At 46.7% G+C, this 15,000-nt stretch overlaps 1 protein-coding gene and 1 pseudogene across 2 annotated transcripts in view; one reads left to right on the top strand and one right to left on the bottom strand.

Moving 5' to 3' along the window:
- The window catches only part of LOC310785725 (NLR family CARD domain-containing protein 3-like), a 115,532-nt gene that overhangs the window by 29,844 nt on the left and 70,688 nt on the right, over nt 1–15,000 (top strand). The window lies entirely within an intron of this gene.
- LOC310785680 overlaps nt 12,492–15,000 on the bottom strand; it is a 6,079-nt pseudogene continuing 3,570 nt past the window's right edge. Inside the window, exons 5-7 of the transcript in view lie at nt 14,143–14,222; nt 13,809–13,902; nt 12,492–12,902 (exon numbers count right to left, since the gene is read on the bottom strand). The product of the transcript in view is annotated as an uncharacterized misc_RNA (transcript). The remainder of the gene's footprint in view (nt 12,903–13,808; nt 13,903–14,142; nt 14,223–15,000) is intronic.

Genomic DNA, 15,000 nt, shown 5'->3' with positions numbered 1-15,000 from the left:
GTGTGGGGGGGTGATGTGTGTTTGTGGGGTGAGGTGTCTGTGTGTGTGTGGGGGGGGTGAGATGTCTGTGTGTGGGGGGTGAGGTGTGTGTGTGGGGGGGGTGATGTGTGTGGGGTGAGGTGTCTGTGTGTGTGGGGGGGGGGGGGGTGAGGTGTCTGTGTGTGTGTGTGTGTGTGTGTGTGTGTGTGGGGTGAGGTGTCTGTGTGTGTGGGGGGGGTGAGGTGTGTGTGTGTGGGGGGGTGAGCTGTCTGTGTGTGTGTGTGGGGGGGGGTGATGTGTGTGTGTGTGTGTGTGGGGGGGGGGGGTTGATGTGTGTGTGTGTGGGGGGGGGTGATGTGTGTGTGTGGGGTGAGGTGTCTGTGTGTGTGGGGGGGTGATGTGTGTGTGTGGGGTGAGGTGTCTGTGTGTGTGTGTGTGTGTGTGTGTGTGTGTGTGTGTGTGGGGGGGGTGATGTGTGTGTGTGTGTGTGTGTGTGTGTGTGTGGGGGGGGGTGAGGTGTCTGTGTGTGTGTGTGTGTGTGTGGGGGGGGGGGTGATGTGTGTGTGTGGGGGGGTGAGGTGTCTGTGTGTGTGTGTGTGTGTGTGTGTGTGGGGGGGGGGGGTGATGTGTGTGGGCGGTAACCTCACGTCACCAGGCTCTTCTCGGCGAGAAAGAGCCTGGCTTCCGCTCACAATTGATTTTGTCACCCTACCTGGTTCCGGCCTAGAGCCCGCCCTAGACAGGAAGGGCAGCGTTTCTAGCTCGTCAACTTTTACGTTAACTTGACAATTTAACACAAGTATCAGAACGGCAAACAACAAAACAAAAGATGGACGTACCGAATGAAGTTTTTGAAGAAGTTCTTTTAGAAACATTGCGGATTCACAATCTCACATCTTTTAAGCCAATACAGAAGCAGACGTTTTTTGGCGCACTGCCTTCATTCTGGTTCCGTGGTTTACACCCCATGACAAAAAGCGGGGTGAAAGGTGCCCAGACTAGTGGGCGGTGAGGTGAGGTGTCTGTGTGTGTGGTGTGTGTGGTGTGTGCGTGCGTGCGTGCGTGTGTGGTGTGTGTGTGCGTGCGGTGTGTGTGGTGTGTGGTGTGTGTGTGTGCATGTGTGTGTGTGGTGTGTGTGTGTGTGTGTGTGTGTGTGTGTGTGTGTGTGTGTGTGTGTGTGTGTGTGTGTGTGTGTGTCCTACTCTGGTATCAACATGACAAAAGGCAGATTGAAGTAGAGTTTGGACTTGAACATGTTTGACTATATAAATGATATCAATGGTGTTAAAAGCAGTGTTATGCTTTGACAGAGACATGAGAATAGCCTCCTTTGTTTCAGCTAAATAAAGTATTAAACAGTCAACTGCTGACATGGAAAGTCCCTCACAGCAGCTTGTGACATCTCTTCATTCAGTCCTGCTGTGAATGAAGATGATGGCTGATAGAATGTGTCACCATGAAAGTGTGAAGAAAAAAAAGGTCAAAGTGTTCATAAATCAACAGATAATAAACAGCTCTATTAGAATCAAAAGAGTTTCTGTATTGAGTCTTGTTGTCTCATCAGATGCCTGTGAACTCACATTGGACCCAAACACAGCAAACAGACTCCTCCTCCTGTCTGAAGACAACAGAAAGGTGACGTGTGTGAGAGAGGAGCAGTCATATCCTGATCACACAGAGAGATTTGACTACTGGGAACAGCTGCTGTGTAGAGATGGTTTGACTGGTCGCTGTTACTGGGAGGTGGAGAGGAAAGGAGGTGTTTTTATAGGAGTGACTTACAGAGGAATCAGCAGGAGAGGAGAGGGTGCTGACAGCAGGCTTGGAGGGAATGAAAAGTCCTGGAGTCTGTACTGTGATCATGCTGGTTACAGAGCCCGTCACAATAACAGAGACACAGTCATACCTCTCTCCTCCTCCTCTGGCACTAACAGAGTCGCAGTGTATCTTGACTGGCCTGCTGGCTCTCTGTCCTTCTACAGAGTTTCCTCTGACAAACTGATTCATCTCCACACGTTCAACTCCACCTTCACTGAACCTCTGTACCCTGGGTTCTATGTGTGGCCTGGTTCCTCAGTGTCTCTGTGTGAGATAGAGTGAGGGAGAAACACTGTGACCAAACACAGCTGCTGACATGATGCTTCACTCTGTACAGGATCACACACACACACACACACACACACACACACACACACACACACACACACACACACACACACACACACACAGTCTGTTGTTGATGATTGACAGGTTAAAATCTCTTTCTTTTGGACCTTTGTTATGTTTGTATTTTATTCATGTCACCAAACTAAACATCTCTCATGTTTCCAACAATTTAAGGTTAAATTCACATTGTTTGATCGTGTTGGTTTCAAACATTTGATTCTATACTTTTTATATCACTTTGACTTAACATGTGATTACAATGTTCCTCAAATCAAATCATATCTTGTTGATATGAGGTCATGAAGAGATGAGTGTGTAGTGTGCATATAAGTATCAACAGCTGCCATTAAACAAATCTGACCCATTCTGCTTATTTCACTATTATTTAATACAAAACGTGTGTGTGTGTGTGTGTGTGTGTGTGTGTGTGTGTGTGTGTGTGTGTGTGTGTGTGTGTGTGTGTGTGTGTGTGTGTGTGTGTGCGTCTGCGCGCACTCGTCTGTGTTATTAGTGTGTGTGCAGCTGTGGCTGAAATCATCCTGATTCATTTGCTGATTGTTGTGGTAAAAACTGTTAGTTTGATGATTTGAGGAGTCAAATGATTTCAGTTGACTTCCAACATGTTGCCACAGCACAGCTGAGCCTCTACACCTCATCTCTAACTGTTTCATATCAAGATTAGAGACACATTTACAAGGTTTTGCAATGCGTCCTTTCTTCTATCTAGCGCTTGATATTCACGTGTGTGGTTGTTGATTGGTCAGATTTACAAGTGACCCACGTGGCCACCACACAACCCGCATTCTGATAGGCTGTTGACACCCCCCACCCCGCAATGTGCGCCAAAGTGGTTTGGTCCATCCACTCTGTTTTTTTCCACACTAGGCAGATTTAAACTGCAGCGCGCGACTCTCTATGGAGGTGTGTGTGTGTGTGTGTGTGTGTGTGTGTGTGTGTGTGTGTGTGTGTGTGTGTGTGTGTGTGTGTGTGTGTGTGTGTGTGTGTGTGTGTGTGTGCGTGCGTGCGTGCGTGTGTGCGTGTGCGCGTGTGAGAGAGCTCTCTAGGGAGGGAGAAGTGAAGCTGTGGGGTCATGTGAAAATAACAATGGGCGTGGTTAACTATACACAGTTGGAATCAAAGTTTCCTGCATCTTGGTTTTGTATAATGATCTAGTCAGTTGTTTCTCTGGACACATTGATGTACGTGTGTCCATGGCCGTAACTAGCTATGAGGACGGGGAGGTCTGGACCTCCCCTAATATTTCAGAGATTTTTATTTTTATTTTTTTATTTTTTTTTATAAAACAATCTGCATGGAAAAGCATGAAAAACACGGGATCGCTTTTATTTTGAAACGAAAGGCAGGTCAGGCAGGAAGTCATCTGACGCCGCGTCCGCGGTAACTTGATTCCGAGAGAGCAGCAGCATGGTGGTGAGTGATGACTGTCTGTCTGCCTGGCGAGATAATTGAAGGTGAGCGAGCTGCGAGACAGTGAGCGAGTGAACGACAGACAGTGAGTGACACTGACAGATTTTTTAGCAACAACCAAGAAAGTAAGTGTCTAGTCTGTCTCTTAAGTAATGGTACCTGTGTGACACGTTGGGATGCTACTGGCTAATCATGCATGATGCCAATTGCCAAGCTCCCGAAGTCAGGTATGCAGGTGGCTATATGCATGGTTTCAGTTTCATGACCCAATAAGTAACAAAAAGAGGTGGTGTAAAGTTAAAAACAACATAATATATTTTATTTTATTTTTCAATCGTTCCTATCAGGAATAAATAAATGTCCCTCTGTATGTTTTTTTTATTATCGATGATGACTTTGTGTGTTGTGTACGGCTTGGGTTGTGTACCTGTGTTTGTAGGTGTCATTTTGATATGAATTTGGCTAAAACAGTTTGTGTTTGTTAGTTACAATTATGTTGACAGGAGAGCTGAGCAGGTGGTGACATGAAAGAGAATATACTGAATAATGACATCACAACAGTATAATCCTAATGTTGATTTAAAATGATATATTACTCTAAATATGGCTAAAAAAGGGGGAAAAAAACCCTCAAATTTTTTTCGGCGGCGCCCTTGCGGGCGCCACCGAATCCGCCTCCCCTTGCTGGACCTCCCCTATTTCGGGACCCTGGTTACGGCCCTGCGTGTGTCTGTATTGTAGAGATAACAGAGAAACTGTCATCAAAACAGTCATTCTTCTACATCTATTTGTGTTCACTTCTTGGATATTTAATTCATCAGTTTGCTTGGGACCACCTGGAACCTCCTCAAGGACCCCTGGTGGTCCCCCCGGACCTCACATTGAGAACCACTGCTCTGGATTAAATTAAATTAAAATACAAACCTTAATTAGGGAAACTAAAATAACAACACATGACTACACAGTAAATTAGTAAATGTGTAGTTATGTGATGTCTGTCAGCATCACAGTCTCTCATCTTCTTCAACAGCTCTCTGGCTCCCTCTGCTGCTGACAACTGAGGAAACTTTATTTTTATTTCATATTTTATGTGCTCATATTCTGTTTTATTTCCCTTCTGAGTCCGAGCTGCAAAGGTCTAATTTTAACCAATAAATCTATAATTGATTTAGTTTGAAGACTTCACACTCAACACAAAGCAAGTCAGCAGACGAGGAATATGAAGAGTGTTGCTGTTAAAGAGCCACGATCAGCAAAACTTCCCTGCATGATTCAAAGTTATAAAAACAATACAAAGTGCTGAGTGTTCAGTTGATAAGTTAGTGCAAAAAGGCTGCACAGTAGCAATGAAGTGCTACTACTGCATCAACTAATCAAGCTGCTTTCTGCCTTCCCTCAGTCATATCATGTCATGTCAAATATATCATCTGAAGAAGTAACACATGGGCGTACACCGCATGCTTAGTGAGAAAGACAGTGGTGTTTGGCAATAATATAAATACATTAATAATTATGTTTTATTTCTTTAGCACTTTTGCAGGTAGAGTTATGAAGTGTTTGACAGGGAATAAAACAAGTAAAAGCTAACAGGAATGAATTGAAAACAGATTAAAGAAGGATCAAATTGCAAAATGCAAGAGAGCAACAGGTAGAAACAAATTGTTTATCAAATATCAAATGAGTTGTGTGCATGGTTTGGCTCAAATTCATTTCAACCAGTGAAGTCAAGCTTCTGTCCATTGGTCAGTCTTGATTCTCATTGATTTCTTTCAAGACAGCATGTATGAACCTTTTTCAAGATTTTGTTCTCAGTTTGTGGATTGAATCCAGCAGCTTAACTGGCTGAATAGAAAGCGAATTGACCCTTGACCCTGTGCCATGCTTCCAGGTTCAGCTCACCCTGACATCACTGTCTCCTGATTTCCCTCTAGATTAAGATGAAGCTCTGCCTCTTTTTTTAAACCAGGAGCTTTAGTGACTCAATAATAAGAGCTCTGTTTACACTCCTATGTTACAATGTTACAATTTACAGTGTTACAATGTTACAATTTACAGTGTTACAATGTTACAAGGTTAAAAATCCACTTAGCAGACACTTTTATCCAAAGAGACGTACATCTGAGCTTTATACAACACAAGCAATGATCTAGTCAGAAGACAACAACATGAGGAAGTGTCATGAGGCCAAGCTTGAGTCTGAATGGACCCAGGTGTCACCAGGCAGCACAAAGTGCAGAGGATTTATTTATCATTCATGTCCCTCATTCATCACCATTCATGCTATTAACATTCATGTATCTATCATCCCTTTTTCATCCTTTCATCCTTCATGCTCATCAAGTGTGAAGGTGTTGGTTAAAGAGCTGCAGGGTCTGGAGTCTCTTCTTAAAGATAGAGAGCTAGGCCATGTTCAGACTAGGAGGCCAAATCTGATTTGTGAACTTTAGTGACCTATTAATGACTTTATCCAGATTGGTTTTATGAGTCTGGATGCTCCAAGTCTGATTTGTGTCACTTGTCCCAAACCACATATGGAGGTAGTTTCCAATCTGCTGTGTCTTCAGTGCGGATGCGCAGATCCCCCAAATCTGATTTGAACATCACTCGCAGACCTGAATGAGGGAGTTCAGGTAGGCAGGAGGGGGTGTAGACCTGAATGAGGGAGTTCAGGTAGGCAGGATGGGGTGTAGACCTGAATGAGGGAGTTCGGGTAGGCAGGAGGGGGTGTAGACCTGAATGAGGGAGTTCAGGTAGGCAGGAGGGGGTGTAGACCTGAATGAGGGAGTTCAGGTAGGCAGGTGTTGTTTTTGTTGCAGTTTTATAAGAGAGTGTCAAGTCTTTGAATTTGATGCGGGCAGCAGCCACAAGGAGGCAGTGGAGGGACATGAGCAGTGGTGTGACATGTGTTCTTTTGGGCTGGTTGAAGATCGTTCTGGATCATCTGCAGAGGTTTGAAGGTTCATGCAGGCAGGCCTGTCAGTATTGCAGTAGTCAATGTGTGAGAACACAAGAGCCTGAACCAGGAGTTGTGCTGCGTGCTCAGACAGGTAGGCTACTGTTACTATAATAGTAACAATAATAACAATAATATAAACTATAATGTTAGCCTGTTATAATACAGAGATATGTAAACATTTCGGTCTTGCAAACAAATATGTAGCCTACATAGGCTAGGTGACAAAAGTTTAAAAGTTTAAAAATAGGATAAAAAGAGTTGAAGATATCTGTACAGTAGGCTATGTGTCTATGTACAAGATGTGCAGAGGGCGGAGCCTAAGCTTTAGGGTGGTTGTGTCCCATTTATCCTTTTCCTGTCACAACCGCTCACAAACCTTGCTGCCGTGTTAGCGTCTCTCTCTCTCTCTCTCTCGCTCTCTCTCTCTCTCTCTCTCTCTCTCTCTCTCTCTCTCTCTCTCTCTCGCTCTCTCTCTCTCTCTCTCTCTTCTCTCTCTCTCTCTCTCTCCTCGCTCTCTCTCTCTCTCTCTCTCTCTCTCTCTCTCTCTCCCTCCCTCCCTCTCTCTCTCCGCCCTCCGAGTTCATCATTTCCTTGTTCGGTGTGGCGCAGATTATTTTCTCCAGGTAAAGGTAGGTAGGCTATTGTAACAGTACTTTACTGACACTTTTACTCTAACTTGACTCTTTAATGAGACTGTTAACACTGTTAAAACTGTTAGCCTATTTGCTTATTTAGACTAAAAAGAGTAACTATCAGCTGTCAAAGTTTTCTCTGTGTGTCAAAAAGGCAGGGTAAACACAGGTGCAAGCAAAACACTAATGAGGGTTTCAAACTTCTTGATTGGAATTTGGAAACCCTAATTAGTGTTTTGCTACAGCTACTACGACTGCTACCACTAGCCGCTCCGACTACTACCTCTATTACCACGGCTACTACTAGACGTGGCTACTTACTAGGCTACTACTGCTAGATGCCGTTGCTGCTGTAGTGCCGACAACAGTCTGGTGCCGCGCACCACAACAACAGTCCGGTGCCATGCATCACAACAGTCACTACTGCTAGCTGCCGCTACTACTAATACAGTACTGCTACGGAAAAAAAAAAAAAAATCTACACCGTTAAAAGAAAACAAGACCGTTAAAGGGACAGTTCATCCCAAAACAACATTAACTCTCAGTGCACACGCTTCCACGCTTCCCCCCCTGCCCTCCCATCCTCTGCCTTCAGCCTTGGCACCGGGGCCCCGCCAGCACACGGACCCGGGTCTGCCCAGCTCGCTTCGGATCACGCCGCTGCTGCCCCCATCGGGCCCAGGCATCGTTCCCGCCTCCCCTCCCATCCCAGCAGGCTCACGCCACCGTGGCCACAGCCAGCAGGCTCACGCCACCACGGCCACAGCCTCCCCCTCCCTCTCAACCTTCTCTCCGCCCTCCAGCCGCAGCGCGGTGGGGGCGCACCCATAGTCTCCTGCGCACACGCATCCTCTTCTCCACTCCCCTCGAAGTCTCTTCCTTCAGCGCCAGCGGCCCGTCTTTCCCCCCCCAGTTGCCAGCGCAGCCACCCGCCTCGGCAGCCTACCACATTCCCACTATTCTACCCCCTCTCGATTCCCTCCCACCCCCTCCCCCAACCCCCCCCCCCCCCCCTTCCCCTCCCCTTCCCCATCAAACCTCAGTTTATAATGCATTGTCTGCCCTTCTTGCCTCTCGCTGTCCACCACCCGCTCTCCCGGGTCCCCACGCACACGCATCCCACCCCTCCCTCCGCGCTCAGCCTCTTCCTTCTGCCTCCGCGGCTTCCCCCTTCCCTCCGTGGCCTCCGCGGCCCCTCTTTCCACCACGGCCTCCGCGGCCACTGGCGTCATCCCTTTTCCTCCTGTTCTTCCCCTACCGGATACCCCCCCCCCTCCTACCCTTTCCCCAGCACCCCAATGTTGGTTTTACTTGTCTGCTCCCCTCCCCATCCCCCCCCCCCCCCCCCCCCCTCTCAGTTCCATCCTGGGTTGCAGAGCCACGGGAGCTCCGTCCAGAGACGCAGTTTTCATCCTGGGTTGCAGAGCGACGGGAGCTCCGCCCAGAGCCGCAGTCTTCATCCTGGGTTGCAGAGCTACGGGAGCTCCGCCCAGAGACACAGTCCTCATCCTGGGTTGCAGAGCTACGGGAGCTCCGCCCAGAGACACAGTCCTCATCCTGGGTTGCAGAGCCACGGGAGCTCCGCCCAGAGACGCAGTCCTCATCCTGGGTTGCAGAGCTACGGGAGCTCCGCCCAGAGACGCAGTCCTCATCCTGGGGTGCAGAGCCACGGGAGCGCCGCCCAGAGACGCAGTCTTCATCCTGGGTTGCAGAGCCACGGGAGCTCCGCCCAGAGACGCAAGGGCCTCTCAGAACACACGGTTCAAACCTTGGGCCGCTGGTCCTCCCAAGCATACTACAGCTACATCCGCGACGACCCCGACGATATCCGACGAGCCCATCTCCTGCCGGATCGAAGCTCTTTTGGGGGTGGGTGGAGATCATACGTTATCCCGGGACAGCGAGCCCAGCGGGCTCCCTCCCAGGATGCGATCTTCATCCACGACGACATCTGACGAGCCATCTCCTGCTGTGTTGAAGCTCGCTGGGGGTGGATGGAGATCGTCCGTTATCTTGGGACACCGAGCCCAGCGGGCTCCCTCCCAGGATGCGATCTTCATCCACGACGACCTCAATGACATCTGACGAGCCATCTCCTGCTGTGTTGAAGCTCGCTGGGGGTGGATGGAGATCGTCCGTTATCTTGGGACACCGAGCCCAGCGGGCTTCCTCCCAGGATGCGATCTTCATCCACGACGACCTCAATGACATCTGACGAGACATCTCCTGCCGTGTTGAAGCTCACTGGGGGTGGACGGAGATCGTCGTTCATCCTGGGACACCGAGCCCAGCGGGCTCCCTCCCAGGATGCGATCTTCATCCACGACGACCTCGACGACATCTGACGAGACATCTCCTGCTGTGTTGAGGCTCTTTTGGGGGTAGGTGGAGATCGTACGTTATCCTGGGACACCGAGCCCAGCGGGCTCCCACCCAGGATGCGGTCTTCATCCCGGGCACAGGACCTAGCAGGCTACGCCCGGGCGCAGGACCTAGCAGGCTACGCCCAGAGACGTAACCCCCACTCAGAGTCTCAACCCCTGGGTTCCTGGTTCCTGACATGGCCGTCCGCGTACTAGATGAGTCTCCAAGCAATCCTGGTTCCGGACACGGCCGTGCCGCGTACTAGAAGAGTCTCCAAGCAATCGCACCACACTCACTCATCAATAAACATATATTCATTCTAACCATGGTGTGATCTGTGTTAGTGAAATGATATGTGGGACAAAGGGAAACTTGTTTGGAAATCACAGCATTTGATTTGAAGATCAATGTGATTATTTTGTGATGTTGTCACAGTGGTGTGAAAACCTCATATCTCCAAAATGTCAACTTTTCAGAAACTCAGGAAAACAGTGTTGATGTTAGGTTGGCCACCTTCTTGTCTCTTTCACTTGATCAAAAGCCGTTTTAAACCGGTTTCTTTAGCCCAAGTCTGAACATTTCAAGTTAAAACATTGGAGGTTTCATGTCAACAGGCTCAGCAATATATTAAAATATATTGTCATATATCATATAGCTAGAACACTTTTCTATGATTATCCTGATATCAATATTGCTCTATACAGCCCTATAACCAAATAACTCATCTGTCATAGTCGCCTATTTAACCCACTATATTTCTACATTGATATTTTCTGTGATGGAACTTGACGATTTGTGGCTCTATCCAGGGTTCAGTCACAGGTTAGCATGTTAGCACAGGTTAGCATGCTGTTCACTTTTCCTTCCCCTCTGATGTTCTGCATGGATCTGATGAACGTCGCTTCACATACAATTCAGCTTTAAGACATAGTTATATAAAAAAATCTCTTATTGAAAAGTGTATGAAATAGATTCATAAATACAGCAATGAACATACATGTGCCAGTCAAAAGCAGGTGACCATTCTGAAGTGTGACTTTGTATGCTATATAGTGAGAGCCACCATATACAGTACAGGATCCTCTTTGTCCCTGACTGTATCACCACAGCCCTTTTGTCTCCGCTGTGCTGAACCCCAGCTGGCCCGGGGGTCACATGATGCAGGAGGTATGATGTGATGTCTTTGGATGTGTTTGACGTTGACCACGGTCCTATAGCGCAGCAGGAGTCTGTCTGCTTTCTGAGCGTCAGCTGGGTGTGTGAGAGAGAGTGTGTGTGTGTGTGTGTGAGAGAGAGAGAGCAAAGATGACAGATTGTATGTGTGTGTTTATGGATTAGTGTCTAATGTATATTTTGTTCTCATATCATCTGTCAGGCCAGACAGTGCTACAGGGCTGACAACTCCTTCCCCTTCACTGAGCCCCCGCCACACACACACACACACACACACACACACACACACACACACACACACACACACACACACACACTTAAACAAAAGAGAGACAAAAGATAGCTCAACACCTTTCTGACCTCGGTCTCTCTATGGACATACTTCAGTGTTCATGTACAGGTAGGTTTGGTCATACATGCATTTGGATGTTTACAATGTAAACACACATGTATACATGTTGTATTCTGCTTTCTGTGTTTGTATTTTGTACACCTGTGTTGTCCTGTATACATGCATACACACACACACACACACACACACACACACACACACACACAAAGGATTATCAACTTAATTGTCTCATGCCATCAATCTCAAGATTAGAATGAATAATAATAATTAATAATAATGTGAATAATAACTATATTTATATAGCACCTTTAATAACAGATTTCACAAAGTGCTTTGACTGACAAAATAAAAGCAGAATACTCAGAAATTATTCATTGAAAATACGGTAGGATGAAAGAAGAATAAAAGATTGAATTAAGAGATAGTTAAGATAAGACGTAAAAAGACAATAGAAAGATGATAAGAATGATAAAAAAGCCAATGAGACAATAAAAATCCGATAAAAGCACAAACTTTATTTAAACAAATAGATTAAAAGGTAAAAGTTTGGAAAATACCAAGAATATGTAATTCAACAAAAAAAATAGAAGGAAATGAGGCTTAGGAAATGACTGTATTGCAAATACTGCAATACTGCACTGTAGCGTTCGTTTGCATATTGTACACACAATATAAAATACAATATTTGAGAATTGAGGAGATTCATTCACAAACTAATAGTTGTTTGAATGTTTTCTCTGAATTTTCTCGAACTAAAAAACACATTTTGACACCGTATGGAAACAGCGAAGATGGTGTGTTTGCTTGTGTCAGTGCAGACACACATGCAGACACACTGAAGCTTGTGTCAGTGCAGACACACATGAAGACACACTGAAGCTTGTATCAGTGCAGACACACATGAAGACACACTGAAGCTTGTGTCAGTGCAGACACACATGAAGACACACTGAAGCTTGTGTCAGTGCAGACACACATGCAGACACACTGAAGCTTGTGTCAGTGCAGACACACATGAAGACACACTGAAGCAGAGTAAGCATGAGCTATAGGAGAGGCTTCATCAACATGTTTTACTGCATCGGGTATTTAGTCGGTAAAATAACTACACCGTGTAGCAGATGATCTTTAGAAACGAGTTAAAAAGTATTAATCATAAATTTGGGCAATTTGTCTTATGTTATGATGTAGCACAGAGCAGCTCCAGCTTGTGTGTGGAAACTGATTTGAATCTAAATTGACAAACACAACATGTGGGACAAATTCCAAGTAAAAGAATGGAGCATACCATCATCGACTGTGTAGTTTTTCCCATGTTTTTTCCACTACAGCGTCAAGCAAGCCGCACTGTTTCTGCTTCCTCTCTCCTCCTTCCTCTCGTTCTCCTCCTCCTCCCTCTTTCTGCCACATTCAGTAAGCCCCGCCCCCTCTTCCTCACTGTTTAGCGCCTGTACTCGTCCCCGCAGTCCCCGATGAGCGCCATCAGGTCGCTGGAGCGCCGCGTCACGGCCTGCAGGGCGGCCAGGTCGTCCTCTGTCAGCCGGAGCTCGGGGGCTGCAGCTGCGCAGGCTGTCGGCGATGTGTTGCCCCGCCCCCGCCACCCCCAGACGACAGCCCACGATGACCCCGCCCACCGCCGGCCGGTCCAGGATGCAGCGCGTCGCCACGGAGGCCATCGAGCAGCCACGTCGCTTGGCGACCGTCTCCAAGGCGACGAGGAGCTCCTGGAAGAGGCTCCAGCCGCCCCACGCGTCGATCATGTTCTTGTACTTGGAGAGAGAGGAGGTGTCCAGCTCCGCCTCTGACTTAGGCTCCGCCTTCCCCAGATAATGCTCTGACAGCAGACCTCCAGCTGAGAGGAGAGAGGGGGAGAGTGGGAGGAGAGGGCAGGGAGAGAGAGGGAGAGAGAGGGAGGGGTTGAAAAAAATGGAGAGACAGAGTGAAGGAGTGAAGATGACAGGAGGGAGGGAGGGGGGGGGCACGGAGACGGTATGTGTCGTCACCATTGGAGCGACTCCATCTTAGAAACCCACCATTTTACTTCTTTACCCCACTAACCCAAACTATAACCCAGCAGGATAACTATAACCTAGCAGGATAACTATAACCCAGCAGGATAACTATAACCCAGCAGGATAACTATAACCCAGCAGGATAACTATAACCCAGCAGGATAACTATAACCCAGCAGGATAACTATAACCCAGCAGGATAACTATAACCCAGCAGGATAGTTCATATGCTCACTGCTTTTACATCATAAAACATCAAATCAACTTCTTCCGTGTAATTGTTCCACTTGAGTGACACGTATGTGTTTAATATGAGTAATACAACCGATGGGTAAATATAGTAGGGTCAAATATGATTGGCTTGAAGTCAATGTGCTGTATCTAACCCAGAGTGTATCTAACCCAGAGTGTATCTAACCCAGAGTGTATCTAACCCAGAGTATCTAACCCAGAGTGTATCTAACCCAGAGTGTATCTAACCCAGAGTGTATCTAACCCAGAGTGTGTCTAACCCAGAGTGTGTCTAACCCAGAGTATCTAACCCAGAGTGTATCTAACCCAGAGTGTATCTAACCCAGAGTGTATCTAACCCAGAGTGTATCTAACCCAGAGTATCTAACCCAGAGTGTATCTAACCCAGAGTGTATCTAACCCAGAGTGTATCTAACCCAGAGTATCTAACCCAGAGTGTATCTAACCCAGAGTGTATCTAACCCAGAGTGTATCTAACCCAGAGTGTATCTAACCCAGAGTGCCGTAGGTCAGGAGCTGGATGTTGTTTGCCAGACAGAATTCCTCCATCCTCGCTGCTGGTCGCTGGTCGATCAGGGAGTACTGGACCTGCAGGACAGACACAGTCATGAGTACTGGACCTGCAGGACAGACACAGACATGAGTACTGGACCTGCAGGACAGACACAGCCATGAGTACTGGACCTGCAGGACAGACACAGACATGTACACGGTCCATACAGTCATATGTGTGTTAGTGAGAGAATGAGAGAGAGACAGAGATAGAGTCTATAGTAGTTAGTCTATTATAGTGTCTAAAGGAGGTATACGGCCTGAAGGTAGTGGTACCTGGTTGCTAGAGATGCGGATGCCTCTGCTGGTGATCTCCTCCAGTCTCTGAGTGTCAAAGTTGGTGAGGGCCAGCTCTCCTGACACAGGAACCAGATGGAAGATGGAAAAGTCTCAATAAAAACACTGATCTGGGATCATAGAACAGGTCACTTAGCCACTAGTCTCGCTGGCCAGCCTCCTCTCCCTTCCGTCCGAGGAGTGATAGGATTTTACTCCTCAAATCCCTGGATACATGATAAGATCTCATTTTTTCTTAACCAATAACCAAACATTTCCCCATAGGCCCAGATTGGACTCAACGGGAGGCGGATACTTCAGCATGGCCCTGCATCTGACACAGGACACAGCACCAATGAGAGGAGAGTCGGATGTTGTGAACAACTTCAATTTGTCCCACTTGATACAAAAGGAGAGTGCTATATAATATTTAGATAAATATCAGCCTATTATTACTACTGCAACTATAGAATGGAAAATGAATGTATAGTCAAAATAGTGGTCATATTAAAGTTGAATATGCCGACCGAATAGGCAGGGGGTCATCAAATTAGTTGATAATTGGTAATTGATAAGAGTTTCCTCATCCTGATTAAACCAGGTTGAGGTTTTCTCTATTTTGTTGAATTTAACTTAAGAAATTATCCTCTTACTCTTTTTACACCTCCTCGAGGTGGTTTTAGACCAAGAGGATAGTAAGTTTGAGCTGTAGGAAAAATTGTTCCAGCTTCAGACTAATTAGCTGAATTTGATCTTATCCAGGATGTAGAATTAGTTTATATAGTCTAAAGTAATTATAAATAAAGTGCTATAGGATTTCTAAATAGGTAAATAGCTAAATTAGCTGACCAAATTATA

Source organism: Poromitra crassiceps, assembly GCF_964638095.1.
Source record: "Poromitra crassiceps genome assembly, chromosome: 11".
Lineage (NCBI taxonomy): Eukaryota > Metazoa > Chordata > Actinopteri > Beryciformes > Melamphaidae > Poromitra > Poromitra crassiceps.
The sequence above is the reverse complement of the archived record's forward strand: the minus strand, read 5'-3'. Positions and strand labels throughout refer to the sequence as shown.